Source organism: Nicotiana attenuata, unplaced genomic scaffold, assembly GCF_001879085.1.
Source record: "Nicotiana attenuata strain UT unplaced genomic scaffold, NIATTr2, whole genome shotgun sequence".
In the NCBI taxonomy this organism is placed as follows: Eukaryota; Viridiplantae; Streptophyta; class Magnoliopsida; order Solanales; family Solanaceae; genus Nicotiana; species Nicotiana attenuata.
The window spans coordinates 80,298-96,605 of NW_017674434.1; the positions used below are offsets into that span (position 1 = coordinate 80,298).

Consider the following 16,308-nt stretch of genomic DNA (forward strand, 5'->3'; position numbering starts at 1 on the left):
ATCTAAAGAAAATAAAAATAAAAATCAGAAAAACGAAAATCTTTCCAAAAAAAGGATGTTACTGTTCATAAGATGTTTTGAGCCCAAATAGAAACATAGGTTTGGTTCTTCACTGTTTCATTTAGAAATTCGAATTCCTTGGGCTCGTTGTTGATTTTGGTTCTAAGATTTCTAATTTCTTCATTATCTGAGCTTGTATTACTGGTTTGAGTTTGGATTGAAGCTGGGTTTGAGCTTCTGAACCCTAAGACGTCGAACAACAGTAGCGATTTTGGGGATTTTGCTTCGGTTCCGAGATTTGAGTTTGAATTCAATTGGGAGTTTGGGAATCTAGTTGGAAACATCATTTTGAAGCTGAATCGGAAGGATTAGCTCGATTTGGACTGATTTACTAGTTTTTGGTTCGAAACTTTGAATCGATTGTGCGGAGAAGAAGACGACCTAGGGTTCATCGATTTCGTGAATGTTTGTTCAAATTGGTTCCGGGGTTTGATCTTGGAGTGCTTTAGAAGTTGAATCCAGTGTTTGAAATCAATTGGTGAAGATTTGAGTGAGTTTGAAGCCGCATAACCTACGCCTCATTCCTACGCCCTTCTTTACGCGACTACTCGACGCAACAGGTTTGACTCTTCTAAGTTGAAACTTAGCTTCATGAACTGAATTTCATCTTTGAGTTCATGGAATTGAAAATAGCTTCTAATTCTAATGTAGTCCTAATCCATTTAGTGTGATTGATTGAGGAATTTGAGTTGAGTACTCGAGCTGGTAGCAGCTTCGTGTTGAATCTGAGTTTGATCATAGACTGCTAGTTGAGAATATGATCTTACTTGTGATCAAAGTTAATTGGGGACTGTCGTCGAATGCATTTAGTCGATAGTAGCTATTAGCGACTCAAGTTTGAGATGTTCTGAAATTGTATGAACTGAGTTAGTTTCCTGAATTGAGAAATCTTGTCGCAAATCCTGAGCTGAATATTGTTTAGGAGTTCTGTAGACTTTGTTTGAACATGTATTGCTGCATTTTGTTGAAGGTTTGAGGGCAAAAGAGGGGTGTACAGATTTCTTTAAGCATCAAATCTTGAAGAACATTGTCCTGTTCCTGAAATTCTGTCCTTGCTGAATTGAGCAGCTCTCTCTGCTGAATTAAACAGCCTGCAAAGTGTACTGAGTTTGAGTTTTTAACTGGTTACTAGCTACCTAAGTTGCTCGGACACGGGTACGGATCTAGAGGTCGGATCCTTCGAGATGTAAATTCTAAGATTCGGGGATACGGAACCTAGTACAGATACGGGTGCGGGGATCCGGCTAAAAATAATTCAAAAAAATAAAAATATAAAAAATGTCTCTAAATTATGTGAAATACTTAAGTATAGATTGTGAAGTGTGGATTTTTTTTTATTATCAAGTTGTAGATAAGTAAAGGATTGATTTCTTAGACAATGTATGCTATTTTCTTCAACTTTACCCTAATTATTAGGATTCTGATTTCGGGAACCAAATTGTATCTCGTCTCGAATTTTCCGTCGGTCGTGGTCAAAGTACCCGAAATTGTCTGACCAGATTCGTTACGGATCCCATACCCATACCCATACTAGTGTCGTGTCGACACGGGTACGACACCTAAACTGCCATGTCGGAGCAACTTAGCTAGCTACTGCTGATTTCTGTAAGCTCTTGTTGAAAATTCTTTGCAAGCTTGTAATCGCATTGAAGGTCGTTGATTAAGCATAGACTAATAATAGCTTTTGGTTCTGAGTGTAGTTTTGGTTTCAAATCTGCATTTTGTTGAGGGGCTGAGTTTAGAGGGTGTTGAACTGAGTTTGGGGGAGTGTTTGAGAGCAAATTTCTACCCTGTTTCTGATGTACTTTCAAGGTTTTGCATCTCTCAAGTACAAAGAAGAGAGAAAAACAAAAGCACCCCGCTAAAGTTTTTCACAAAACTAGCGAAAGCGTTCTTCAAACTCACGTTAGAAGAATGTAAGATGGAAAGAAACGTCACCCACACGTTTCCCAATCCCGCAAGATTGCAAGAAGCGTTGAATAAAGGAAGAACAATGAAATAAAAAGTGAATCACGTTTTTGAAGCAATAACTTAGAAAAACTAATCACCAATCTTTATTTTCAGCATATTGAGCCCTTTAAATAGGCCTTACAATGAGTAAAATTGATAAGGTTAAGGAAAAGTAATCCTAATTAAACTAGAATAAGAATAAGGCTAAGAAAACCTATCCTAACTAAAATTGGAATGGTAATTCTAGTAAGAATGGGATACCAACTAACAATCCTAGTTTGACTAGAACTACAAATATAATCCTACTAAAACAAAAATTAAATTACTAGGAAACAAGAAATAAGCTTCTTGAATTTATTGGATATTTAGCATTCTTGATCTTGCATCATTCTCTCTTGGTTGAAAAAGACTCGAGGACGAGTCTAACAGCTTCTATAGATGGCACAAGATTTACTATAGTAAGAATGGAGACCCAAGGGGGAAAATTGGGGACCCAATGCTCACCAGGTTCTAGGTTACATTTTGCTAGTTTATCATACAACTTCTTCACGTTGTAAGCAAACTTAGCATGTGGTCGAACTAAATTCGACTTTCTATGTTTTAACTTTCTATCAAGTCCTCTCCATGTAATCTTTCTATATTGACTCTCAAACTTCAACTTACGATATGAAGTTATTGGTATATAGTTAACCAACTCCATGTCTAGCTTTGAGTTAAGCATGGAGATCAACACTCTTCTTGGGAATGCATCAATTGCATCGCTCGTACGCCAACAATCACTTTGATGATAGCCATATATATTTATGACGTTAAGACATCTTGTTTCTCCAATATATGGACTGAAACTCTCCAATATCCACTCCTTTATAGGTAATTTTTCCTCTTTTTCTAGCATATTTCTATGGACTTTAGAATTAATGCAATATGCTACCTTCTTTGGATTGATAGAGTCAACAATCAAGTCAATATTGTGTTGAGCATCTCTAAAAGGCAGAAAATCAATCACACACATAGTTGGGTTCGGATCATCATAAAACTTCGGTGGGAACTCCTCAATTAGTAGATCCAATACTTGTTCCTCGTCTCTTTGATATTGGTCTTTATCACTTTTGTCCTCTTCACGCCCCTGATTATCTGAATATTTATCATAATGGGCATGGTGTCTTGTTACTCTTGTGCCTTGGTCAGCTTTGACCTCTTCAGCTCTTTGTGAATGAATTGGTGGATATAGAAGTGGTAGGTGTGACAGTTGTAGGCGTTGTGGCGAATTTGGTAGTTGATATTGAAACACCAAACTTTCAACTAATTAGTCAGATTCTCCATTGATTCCTTCAAGTCATCTAGCTGCACTTTAATTTCTTCGTTGTCTCGTTCAAGGATTCTAGTTCTTAATTTATGAACTTTTAATTGAAGATCTATTGAAGAGGATCCCGAACTTGGTATTTTCTTGTTTGGTGACATGATGAAAAATGTAGCAAATCAAGAATTCGGACCTGGAACTTGTGCTCTGATACCAAATTGATGCACTTTCAAGGTTTTGCACCTCTCAAGTACAAAGAAGAGAGAAAAACAAAAGCACCCCGCTAAAGTTTTTCACAAAACTAGCGAAAGCGTTCTTCAAACTCATGTCAGAAGAATGTATGATGGAAAGAAACGTCACCCACACGTTCCCCAATCTTGCAAGATTGCAAGAAGAGTTGAATAAAGGAAGAACAATGAAATAAAAAGTAAATCACGTTTTTGAAGCAATAGCTTAGAAAAACTAATCACCAATCTTTATTTTCAGCATATTGAGCCCTTTAAATAGGCCTTACAATGAGTAAAATTGATAAGCTTAAGGAAAACTAATCCTAATTAAACTAGAATAAGAATAAGGCTAAGAAAACATATCCTAACTAAAATTGGAAAAAGAATTCTAGTAAGAATGGGATACCAACTAACAATCCTAGTTGTCACGACCCAAATTCCGAACCCGGTCGTGATGGCGCCTCTCGCGAAGAGAAGGCCAGCCAACTAACCCAACTCGTCTTTTCAAAAATAATTTAAACATGAATAAACAGCTAAAATATGACTTAATAATATTAATTAGCGGGATTACAACCCCACACAACCCTAATCGGGGTGTCACAAGTCATGAGCATCTATAAGAATGTAATTACATTTACAAGTCTAGAAATACACTGAACAGGAATAATGAATAGCATAGAAAGAAATGGTGCTGCGAACGCTGGCAGTCACCTCGCTAAACTACTACAGCTCTGCCTCCAAACAGCCAATACCCGCTAGCGGGTGAATAAATACCTGCAACTGCACACAAGGTGCAGGGAGTAAAGTGAGTACTCCAACTCAGTGAGTAATAAAGGTAAATAACAACTGAGCAGTAAGAAATCACGTAAAGCAACCAACATGCTTTATAGAAGCAAGGTACAATCCTTTGAGAAAAAAACAGTGAAGCTATGAAATCTTTAGAAATATATTGGCTCAGTTTAAATCTCTTTTGAAAATGATCTTTTCAACAGTTACGAAACGATTTCAAAACAGCTGGTGCTGACAAGCACAGAAAAATCCGCCCCTCGGGCACAAATACCGCAGTATAACAGGTAGAAAGGCAAGTAAATATGCAAGATGAGCACATAAAAGTTCGCCCCTCGGGCGATATCTCAAAACAGTACAAGCCCCTCGGGCTCACTCTCAGAAACACTCTCAGCCCCTCGGGCTCTCTCTCTCAGATCACTCTCAGAACAGTATCATATAGTAACCGCTGCGACGTGCAGCCCGATCCACATCTCGCTGCGGCGTACAGCCCGATCCATATATCGTCGACGACGCTCACTGGGGGTGTGCAGACTCCGGGAGCGGCCCCTTACGCCCCAATCGCAATATCAAGCCACCTCGTGGCATATAACATAAGGCCTGAAACCCTTCTCACATCACACTCGAGGCCTGAAAGCCTCCTCACATCACACTCGAGGCCTGAAAGCCTCCTCACATCACACTCGAGGCCTGAAAGCCTCCTCACATCACACTCGAGGCCTGAAAGCCTCCTCACATATGGCCCTCGGCCTCTCTCAGTCCAGAAAACATCATAAGCCCCTCAGGCATCAATAAAATAGTAATGCTCAGGCCAAACAACATTGGAAATATCATTTAAGTCTCAAAGTTCAATTAAAGCGGCTGAGTTTGTAAAACAGTATAATCAACAGGACTGAGTTCAAGTAGTATATCAAAATAGTGAGGAAACAGTGATAAAAATCCCCGAAGGGTTCAGATAATTGGCATGAAGCCCAAATATGGCAATCAGCCCAAATCGTGATAATAACAAATAACTTTCAGTCAAAATACACGGTAAAATCATCAATCGGGACGGACCAAGTCACAATCCCCAACGGTGCTCTACCCCACGCTCGCTATCCGGCGTGCAAGTCACCTCAATATAGCACTACGGTGTGCAATCCGGGGATTCAAACCCTCAGGATATCATTTACAATCATTACTCACCTCGAGCCGGCAAAATCTGTAGCTCGCAACGCCTTTGCCCCTCAATTCGGCCTCCACGCACGTCGAATCTACCCAAAATCAGAGCGAATACATCACAATATGCTAAGGGAACAATACCCAATCGAAAACAATCGAAAAATATCAAGAATCTCGAAATTAGCAAAACCCGAGCCCCGGGCCCACTTCTCGAAACTCGAAAATTTTCACATCAATAGGTTCCTCATCTCCTCACGAGTTCATACATACCAAAAGTACTCAAATCTGACCTCAAATGGTGCCTCAAACCCCCAAATCAAATTTCAAAATCTCAAGCCCTAGTTCCTTCCATTTTGGCTTAAGTTCCATGAATTTCTAGGTGGATTTCACAACAGAAACGAGTTTTAAGACCAAAATTCTTACCTCAAGTCGTTTCCCCTCGAATCCCTCTTTAATCTCCACCAAGAAGCTCTCAAAATGATCAACCATGGAGGAAAAATGACCCGAAATCGCAGATGAAGTGACTTAAAACATTCTGCCCAGTTCTGAACTTCCTTCATCGCGTTCGCGACCTCAGCCTCGCGAACGCGAAGCACATTTTTATTTTATCCAAAATTAACCTTACGCGAACGCGATACCCGCACCGCGAATGCGATGCTTTATTCCTCATACCTACACGAACACGACTCACATGATGCGAACGCGAAGAGCAAATCCGCTGGACCCCAACTCCTTATACGCGAACGCGAGCAGGTCCATGCGAACGCGAAGCACAATACTTAGCCTTCCGCGAACGCGGGGCTTCAAACGCGAACGCGAAGGCTTAAATTCCTGCCTTCCAATTTCCTTCTACGCGAACGCGAGGTCCTCTCACGAACGCGAAGAGATAAATCTCTGCAACACCTGAACTCAAATTCTGCAACTTTTAAACTTAGAAAATAGTCCGATTGACCATCCGAAACTCACTCGAGGCCCTCGGGACCTCAACCAAACCTACCAACATAACCCATAACCTCATTCAAACTTGTTCCCATCATCAAAACACCTCAAACAACATCAAATTACTCAAAACTCATCGAATTCAAGCCTAAGTTTCCAAAAACCTCCGAAATACACTTTCGATCAAAAACCCAACCAAACGATGTCCGAATAACCTGAAATTTTGCACACACAATACAAATCACATAACGAAGCTACAGCAACTCTCGGAATTCTATTCCGACTCCCGAATCAAAATCTCACCTATCAACCGGAAATCGCCAAAATACTAACTTCGTCAATTCAAGCCTAATTCTACACCGGACCTCCAAAACCAATTCCGATCACGCTCCTAAGTCACAAATCACCCACCGAAGCTAACCAAATCATAAAAACTCCGATCCGAGCTCGTATACAAATAAGTCAACTCTTGGTCAAACCTTTCAAATTCAAAGCTTTCAACTGAGACTGTTCTTTCAAATTCATTCCGTTTTTCCTAAAAACCGAAACCAACAATCTTCATCAGTCATAATACATAACACGGGGCAAGTCATGCCCGAGAACTGGCGATCAAAGTGCAAAAGCTCAAAACGACCGGTCGGGTCGTTACACTAGTTTGACTAGAACTACAAATATAATCCTACTAAAACAAAAATTAAATTACTAGGAAACAAGAAATAAGCTTCTTGAATTTCTTGGATTTTTAGCATTCTTGATCTTGCATCAGTTTCTCCACTGCTTGAGCTGCTGAAAATCTGCAGCTTTGGACTAGAATTTGGCAGAAGAATAGCTTCAGTTCAGCAGTATTATGATAGCAAAATCTGCACAATTTAAGCTGAGTCTTTCTGCCTGGTTCCAGTGAGTACTGATCAGTTTTGAGCTGCAGTCTCAGTCCAGTTTTTCTGCAATTTCTTACCTAGTTTCAACTTGCATTTTAAGCAACCAGTTTTGTCAACAAGAATCTGCAGATTAAGCAGTTCCCTGCTGCTACAGCTGCCTCTGTCTAGCCTTTGAGAAATCTGCACAACTGACTTATTTTAGAACCCTGAAGCTGCTAGTTGTTGCTAGGACTTTGTTGCTGCACTTCTTCAATGTTTGGCTACAGTTTTACATTGTCTATTGTTTCTACTTTCTCTGTGAACTTTACTGGTTGGGTATTGAACTGAAAATCTGCCGCATTGTTGCACCAATTGTTCACCTGTTCTACTCTAGTTGTTTTTATCTGTTTGGACAACAACACCTGCAGCAGAATAAGCTGAAATCTGCACAGTTCCTGCTTCTTTGTCTGCCATTGCTGAACTTCTTTGCCTGGTCTGGAACCTGTCCTCGTGTGTATTTTGTCTTTGGTGATTTTCTATTGTTTGTTTGCTCTTTTCCATTTTGCTATATCTGCCTTTTCTAAGGTACTCAAATTTGTTCATTGTTTTGTTTATTTATCCTTTATGGTTTCTGTGCACATGAATCATGATAGGCGAAATAGATTCAAAAAGCTTGAAAATGGAGGAAGAGAAGATTTCCAAGTTCCGCTAAATTTTCCTCTATTCTTTCTTGGTGAGCAGTAAATCTTTTCTTCTATTTTTTATAGAATATTGATTTAGAATTTTCATTTTTCTGCAAAGTTATTTTTTAATTTGTGCTTTATTTTTCTTCTTAATTCAATTTATAAGATTTTGAATTGTTGATTTACATGTAGTTTTCCTCTTTTTATCAAAATTGTTTTGGGTGGGTTCTGTGTGTCCATGTGGTTATTTTGTTCAAACTCTTCTATGAATTTTTTTTCGCAGGTAAACAAACTGTAACAACGCTAAGCACATTGAATTTCCTCTGGACAAAAACTTCTACTTAAAAGGGAAGAACAACTAAGGTGCTTGACGATATGCTGAAATAACTAAATAATTTCATATTCCATATTTCTTATTATGTAGGTTATTTATGATATAAACATCTATCCTTAGAACACAAATATAGGACTTTTGGAAAAAGTTTTGGTAACTATATATATGGCACTAAAAATGCAGCATACCCTTTAAAGGGGATGTCGTTTCAAATTCATTTGTATATGAAAAAGCAAAGCTTTTCGAGAGAAGGGAATTAATGTGGATAATTCTTTCATGGTGCCCTACATTTTGAAAATGCTGCATTACTAATGTCGTTTCATCGGAAATTCATCATTAATTGAAAGCTTTCATTCTATCTCTCTGCTGGGAGATCTATTTAAACACTAAGGAATAGATAATTAATTTCATTAATTCTCTCTTCGTCTCATTTGACGATTAGGTCAGTAGAAATCTGTATCAATACAATCCTTCTTATGTGTTTGTCAACCTATTGATGATTAGATGCAGTACTTGTGATATCTGTGATATTTGAGCTTTTTGATTGCCTCTCGTAATTAAAATATGATATTTCCGTTTTGGTTGTTCTTTATGTTGTGTGCTTCTGAAACTAAGTGCTCTACTCTTCTCTGCAGTCATGAGGAAAATGACTGCAAGAAGATAGCAACATAACACGAGCGAACTTCTTTAGGCAAATAATTATCTTTTTATATTTATGTAATAATGTGCTCTACTCTTCTCTGTAGTCTCAACCAACTAAGATCCCTCAAGGCACCGTATGTCTCATTCATATTTGTTAACGTCAACAACAGTACCTCTAGCTCGATAAGACAAAAAACCCTTAAATAAGCATTAATATAGGGCAATATCCATTATATTGTTAATTTGTTTCAATCTTTCTTCACCGTATTTTCTTTTTATCATGACTTTCACTCATTCTTGATCAAATGAGAACCAAATTAAATGGTTGAAAAACTAACGACACATAATTAAATATGACCGGGAAAGCTACACTTGTGAAGGACATTGTTGCCACTCTATATATGCCAAATAATGTGTTGCAATTGTACTCACTCCCTAAGTCTGTCACAAATAGCACTGATAAAATTCAAAGAAATTTTATAATATATGGAATGCTATTGCTGACAGGAAAAAGTGTTGCCTCCTAATTCCTATACTGCGATATTATTACCAAGTTTAAAAATGAGGGAGGACTAGGCTTATATAAGAGACCCTAATGGAAAAATAATTCCTTGGTGGCATCTTTGGCCTGGAGGCTAAACATTACTTGCTAATACCAATAAAACCTAGATTCTCAAGAATTATCATAGCAGGAAGTTTATTGCCTCCATGTTTGTTGGGTTTCGTTAACTAAAACAAAAGAGGTGTGAATGGAAAATGGTGGGATAAGAAATGAAGGGAAATGAATTTTGAATTAGTCCTTTTTACTAAGAAACTTTGTCCCTCATTGGATAGGAAGAGGAAATTCTTGTGCTTGTATATAGAAGCCCTTCTTCTAGCTCTTAACGAGTTGAGAAGAGAGCAAGTCTCGCACCGTCGTCGCTCGGCTCGACTTCGGATTCGGCTTCGTCCAACGGTCAATTTCGCGACCAGCCATTCCGTTTAACAAAAATTCTGTCGAATAGATACCACACAAGAAAATTGTGACCTCGAAATTTTTCTGTTTTGTTTTCTTAAACTAACGTTTTTCTAGTTTTTTTGGTTTTGAATACAGAGAGGTAACAATGTTTTCAGAGACGAATTCATGATTTGGAGTTTATAAGTTTTTATGGCGACTTCAATTTAATATACAATAATCATTTGATTCCAATCAAATATATATTTACAGATATTTAGACGTGGATTTTGGATCCGTGTTCGAAAAACATTAGAAGGGGCTCGAAGTTAAATTTGGAAAGAATGATCTAATTAATATATCGTCGGGGATGGCACCGCAATTGGATAAACCACTCCCCACAATGATTGATGCATCTCCAGTAATAATTTGCAAGGTGTGTGGTACGAACTGCCTCTGAAATAATATATTGAATACATCGCACCGAGTGCAAATTAATTTGCATCCAACTACTGGAAAATAATGTTCGGTACCCGCCCATATTTACAAAGTCTGCCGATATATTTATACTTCTTGCCTTTCCAACAAAGTTGATAAAAATTTTACAAAGTTAGTCATATTTGGTACATGTTATGATATTGGAGCTTAGTTCTTATGATGATACCAATCTACCAATAAAAGGACAAGTGATGTGAATAGGAGTTGAGCTTTGTGTAAATACCAATTTTCATAGAATATTGAAAATTCCTATGTGCTAATCATAGGAGACGTTTTGAGTAGAGTCGTCCTTTCAGAAGCACCTTGAGCGATATTTAGGAACTTGTAAAACTTTAAATATTTTCACCAATAAAAAAAACTTGAAATATTAAAATAACAAGGTACTTTAATTTTAATTATGTGATCTGATAGAAAATTAGTTGTGACATTCAAGTGGGCTATATGAAGACCTTGATGGGTTGGACTTATCCTTCGATGGGTAATACGTAAGACTCAACATAATAATTTTAACATCTTGCTGAAAGGATTGGGCTGGATTTACTCATGTGTTATTTTATCCCTCACAATTGAGCAATTTTACTTACATCCCCCCAGTATTCTTGAACTGGGTTTTGCTATTCTTTGCATTGTGTTTCCTCAAAATCGGTCCTTCTTCAGTATTTCTCAGTGAGCTCTCTTTCTTTTCTTATTGTAAACCTTTTTCTTATCAGTCTTTTTTTTTCCAGAAATTTTGATGGGTCTTCTCTACCGAGATGGTTGGAACGAGTAATGGTACATTGATTCCTCTTCCTTTTTCTATGTTGATAATTTTGTTTAATGGTATTTTTCTTGTTGATTTGAAAAAAATTTGTATCGTTATTTGTATATCATTTTCACTTCTTCTTATAGTTTGACGTTTCGTGACTTTTGTATTTGTTAGGAGACTCAGGACTATGAAATGGCTGTTCAAAGTTACTGTATGTGAGTGTTTTTCTTTTTTTTGCTCATAGTTTATTTGAATTGTTATTGAATGTTGTCCGCTCCAAATTTATCTTGTAGTTTTCAGTGTAAAACCTCGAATGCTAGAATTGCAGGGAATTTCCTCGCATAATAGTTGCTCAAATCTTGTGCGGCTTACAGTAGTTTAGACTTTAGATTTGTATGTCAACCAGTGCTTAATAGGAATCTTCGGTTTATTCTTGCATTAATTTATATTCATAATTTTTTTAGATCTTACTTTCCTAAAACTTCTGTTTCATGTGCTCATATTGATACATACCGGATGAGCATGCCTAACTATTTCCAAGTCAACATCATAACATTGGAGTGCTTTAAAGGAGCCGAGATCAAGAAGGCTATACTTGTAATAATTGACTAAGTTCCTTGTAACGACCCGGCCGGTCGTTTTTGGAATTTACGCCCCGATTCCCTAGTAACTGCTTTCCCCAAGTTTATTTCTGCTATTTTGATTTGTCGGGACGTTCGGTTTTGAGTTTCGGAGAGTTTTGGGACACATAGTCCCTAAAGGAGAGCTTAAGTGTTGGAAGATGGTCCATAGTCAGAACAGTGTGAAGACGGCCTCGGAATGGAAATTCGATGATTTCGTTAGTTTCGTTAGGCGATTTCGGGGTTAGGAGCGTGCTCAGAATGTGTTTTGGAAGTCCGTAGCTGATTTAGGCTTGAAATGCCGAAGTTTGAATTTTTGAAGTCTCCGGTCCGATAGTGAGATTTTGATCCGAGGGTCGGAATGGAATTCCGGAAGTTGCAGTAGCTCCGTCATGTCATTTGGGATGTGTGTGTAAGATTTCAGGTCATTTGGACGAGGTTTGGTTAGGTTTTTGATCGAAAGCGTGTTTTGTTAGAATTTGAAGTTCTTAGGCTTAAATCATTGATTAATTCGAGTTTCCGACGTTGTTTTAGGTGGTTTAAGGGTTGGTACAATTTTGAATGATGTTATGGGATATGTCCGTAGGTTTGATTGAGGTCCCGGGGACCTCGAGTGTGTTTCGGATGCTCAACGGAGCATTTTGGAGTTATGAGAAATTGCAGAAATTCTCTTCAGCTGTTGCAGACCATTTTCTTCTTCGCGATCGCGTCCCAGCTCACGCGATCGCGTTGAGCAATCTGGAGGGGGGCCCAATTCCTTAAACGCGATCGCATGGATTGGTTCGCGATCGCGTAGCTCTGCCCTCTCCTCTTCCGCGATCGCAACCCTTTTCACGCGTTCGCGTAGGCCTTTTTCCTGGAGCCTTTATTTTACTCTACGCGATCGCGGCCCCACTTTCGCGATCGTGATTCATTAAACACCTGGGCAGTTATAAATATTTCAAAACCGAGGGTTAGCCATTTTTATCAAAATACAAGCTTGGGAGCTCGGATTTGGGGGAAATTTTGAAGGTTTTTTTAGGGCAACTACTGGGTAACGATTCTCTACTCTCTTATGCTTAAAACCCACTAATCTAATCACGAATTCATCTTTAATTTCAGATTTTTGAATGAAAAATGGGGAAAACTTCATATACCAAACTATTGAGTTTTGAGTGGGTGTTTGACCTCCAATCTGGGAGATTTTTATATGGTTAGACTCGTGAGAGTACGAGGTTTCTGAAAATGTAAAATTTATCCGATTCCGAGAAGTTGGCCTGAGGGGCATTTTGGTCATTTTACCTAATTTCGCATCTTAGCTTTGAATTAAATCGTAGAATCAGTCGCTTGAGATGTTATTTACGATACGTAATTGAATTGAATAGATTTGGGCCATTTGGAGTCGGATACTCGTAGCAAAAGTGTGGTTTCGAGTTGATTTTGGAGCCGGTTCGAGGTAAGTGGCTTGTCTAACCTTGTGTGGGGGACCTTTCCCCTTAGGATATGATATTTGGTAATTGAATGCCTTGTACGTGAGGTGACGAGCGCGTACTTGAGCTAATTATTGAAAAATCCGGTCATACTTTAAATATTTAGACTGAGTTTCTTTCTTACCTGCTTTATTCTACTTGCAATTATAGCCTGTGTTAGTTTAGAAAAGCATGCTTAGTAGACCTAAATTGCCTATTTGCTTAAGTTGCCTCGATTGTACTACGTGAAGCATGTTAGGCTAGAACTACTTGTTGCCTTGTATTTTTGTTCTCTAGTTCTGAATATCTTCTTGTTGTGGCTGCGTATTTACATTGGGACTACGGATGTGGGATTCCGGTAGCTCCCCCCCTTTGTTTGTTTACTTTGGGACTGCGGGTTAGATTCTCGATAGATCCCCTTGCCTATTTACTTTGGGACTGCGGGTTCGATTCCCGATAGATCCCCCTGTATATTTACTTTGGGACTGCGGGTTAGATTCCTGATAGATCCCCCTGCCTATTTACTTTGGTACTACGGGTTCGATTCCCGATAGATACCCCCTGCATATTTACTTTGGGACTGCGGGTTAGATTCCCGATAGATCCCCCTGCACATTGTTAGTTGGACTACGGGACGGTGTCCCGGGAGATCCTTCGGATATATACATATGATGGACTACGGGACAGTATCCAGGGAGATCCACTGGACAGTTGAGAAAAGGACTACAGGACGGTATCCTGGGAGATCCTCATATTTACCATTGGTATTGAGCTGTACATATTCCGTGTTTACTCCGTTCCTTGTGTAATTGTTATTACTTTGTTTAGCCTGTCTTATTCCATTGCCGTACTCATTATTACTGCTTATTTTATACTGTTGCAAAAAAAAACTTATTATTATGATTAACCTCAGTAGGGCCTGACCTTCCTAGTCACTACCCAACCAAGGTTAGGCTTGGCACTTACTGAGTACCGCTGTGGTGTACTCATGCCCCTTCTGCGCATGTTTTTCATCTGGAGATCCAGTTACTTCATTCCAGGCGTATCACTCTCGAGGCGGAGAGATCTAGCAGCGACTTCGAGGTACATCTGCCGCGTCCGCAGACCAGGAGTCTCTATCTTATTCTAGCTTTAGCAGTTAGCTTTTCCTTTCGTACTTTTGCTTTAGACATTCTGGAGTTAGAGCCGTGTATTACTTTCCGTTAGCTTGTGTTCCCGTGAGTTTCCGGGTTTTGGGATGATATTGTAGACTTCCGCATTATTGGGTTGTATATGCCGAGCGACATTTATATTCAGTTACCCTTCTAGTTTGTTTAGTTTAATTACTTGTTTCCGCAATTTATGCTATTTCCGCATTGTTAGGCTTACCTAGTCGTAGGGACTAGGTGCCATCACGACATGTTCACGGAGGGCGAACTGGGGTCGTGACATCCTTGCCTTCTATTTGCATGAGGCTAATCCCTGCCTCCATACTTGCATGAGGCTAATCCTTGCCTCCCCGTCTGCATGGAACCAAACACTGTCCCTCCTTGCACAAATATTGCTCTATTTTTAGTACTATTTATTTGCTTTTCGATCGGGCTAAGCTCTGCCCTCCATTTCACAAGACTAAACCTTGTCTTGTTAACATCATACTATTATCATGGGCTGAAATATCGCCAACATATCCAAAGGCGTCATAGTCTAAAGGCATGATCCTCATAGCCAGAAGACACCATCCCATGGCCTGAGGATCCGTCAAATTTGCATACCATTATTCAAAGGCGTCATGGTTCGGAGGCACATTCTTTATGGCCCGAGAATGTCATTTCATGGCCTGCGAATCCCTCACTAAATAATTCATGGCCCAGGACATCATGGTCTGAGGACGTCATCTTTAAACCATCCGAAGACAACTTTCATGGTCCAAAGGGAATGTGCATCATGTTTAAATTTCCGCACAAGTACATGTTTGTAGCATCTTTTATCTGCAGGTAACCAGTAAGCAACCGCTATCCTAGCAAGAGCAATCTCGCTCTGGTTCCTCCCACTGTCTCGAGCCTTAGCCGCTCACCATAGCCGCTTCCGCATCGCGTGTCCATTCTTTCAATAATTTCATCGGCATATTCCGCAGATGAATCCAGAACTACACATGGCCTGATTCCTGTAAAACCAGGGATATGTAGGTAGCTCGAAGACCGGAGTCCAGCCTTTGTCTTTCGGAGCATCCCGTCCGTTCAAAATTGGCCATCATTTCTTTACCCGTAAACTCTTTCATCCTTCCCGGGTAAAGAGGGGCAGCTGTTGATACCCAATTTTTCCCTATATTTTTTTATATGCATAAATACTTTCAAAATAGCATGTATATGCATATACAAGCATGCACAAGGCTTTTATAATTTTTCTATAATTTTATTGATTTTAAATTAATTTATTTCCTTCCCTTTTACTCATAAAATCCCCAATAATTATCCCTCAAATTATTGTTGTGGTGATTTAGTCGTTTAAATTCTATGTTTATGCCAAAATATGGTTAAAATATTTTTTGTACATTTTTTTATAATTGCATTTATTTTTTTAAAACTAATTTGCATATATTTGCAATACTAGTCCTATTAATGCATAATTACATTTTTTGATGCATAAAATGATCTTCTGTATTTTTAAAATGTTAAATAGCTATTTAAATCATTTTGTAGAAATTATTTACAATTTATTATAAATTATATGGGGTTAAATTGGCTATTTAAAATATAGCCAGATTGCATTTCAATCTTAGCCCCAATTTAACCCAACCCCAGCCCAATTTCTAACCAAATTACCCAACCCAAACCCTAAACCCGCCTACCCAACCCAGAACCAATTAAATCACGGTCGTTGATCTGAGAGATCAACGGCTCGTATTAACCCTTTCCTTTTTTAATCCTAAACGACCCTAACCCTAACTCATTCTCCCAAACCCGCCGCCTCTGTATTCTCTCATCACCTCTCCTCTCTCAGTAACTCAACCAAACCCTAGTCTTCAACCGCCGACTTCTAATCTCCGACTATCTCCGGTGACTTCTCATTGTGATGACCCAAAAGGTCATCACTTGTTTTTAAAATGAATTTTGCATTATGAGGCCTTAAAAACCTCTTTTAGCAT

At 38.9% G+C, this 16,308-nt stretch overlaps 1 long non-coding RNA gene across 1 annotated transcript; it reads left to right on the forward strand.

Moving 5' to 3' along the window:
• The first annotated feature begins 34 nt into the window (after positions 1–34).
• LOC109218665 lies at positions 35–11,581 on the forward strand. Its single transcript, XR_002066804.1, has 5 exons — positions 35–620; positions 7,934–8,013; positions 8,247–8,326; positions 11,097–11,142; positions 11,291–11,581. It is a non-coding gene; the product is annotated as an uncharacterized LOC109218665 (long non-coding RNA).
• Positions 11,582–16,308: the final 4,727 nt, after the last annotated feature.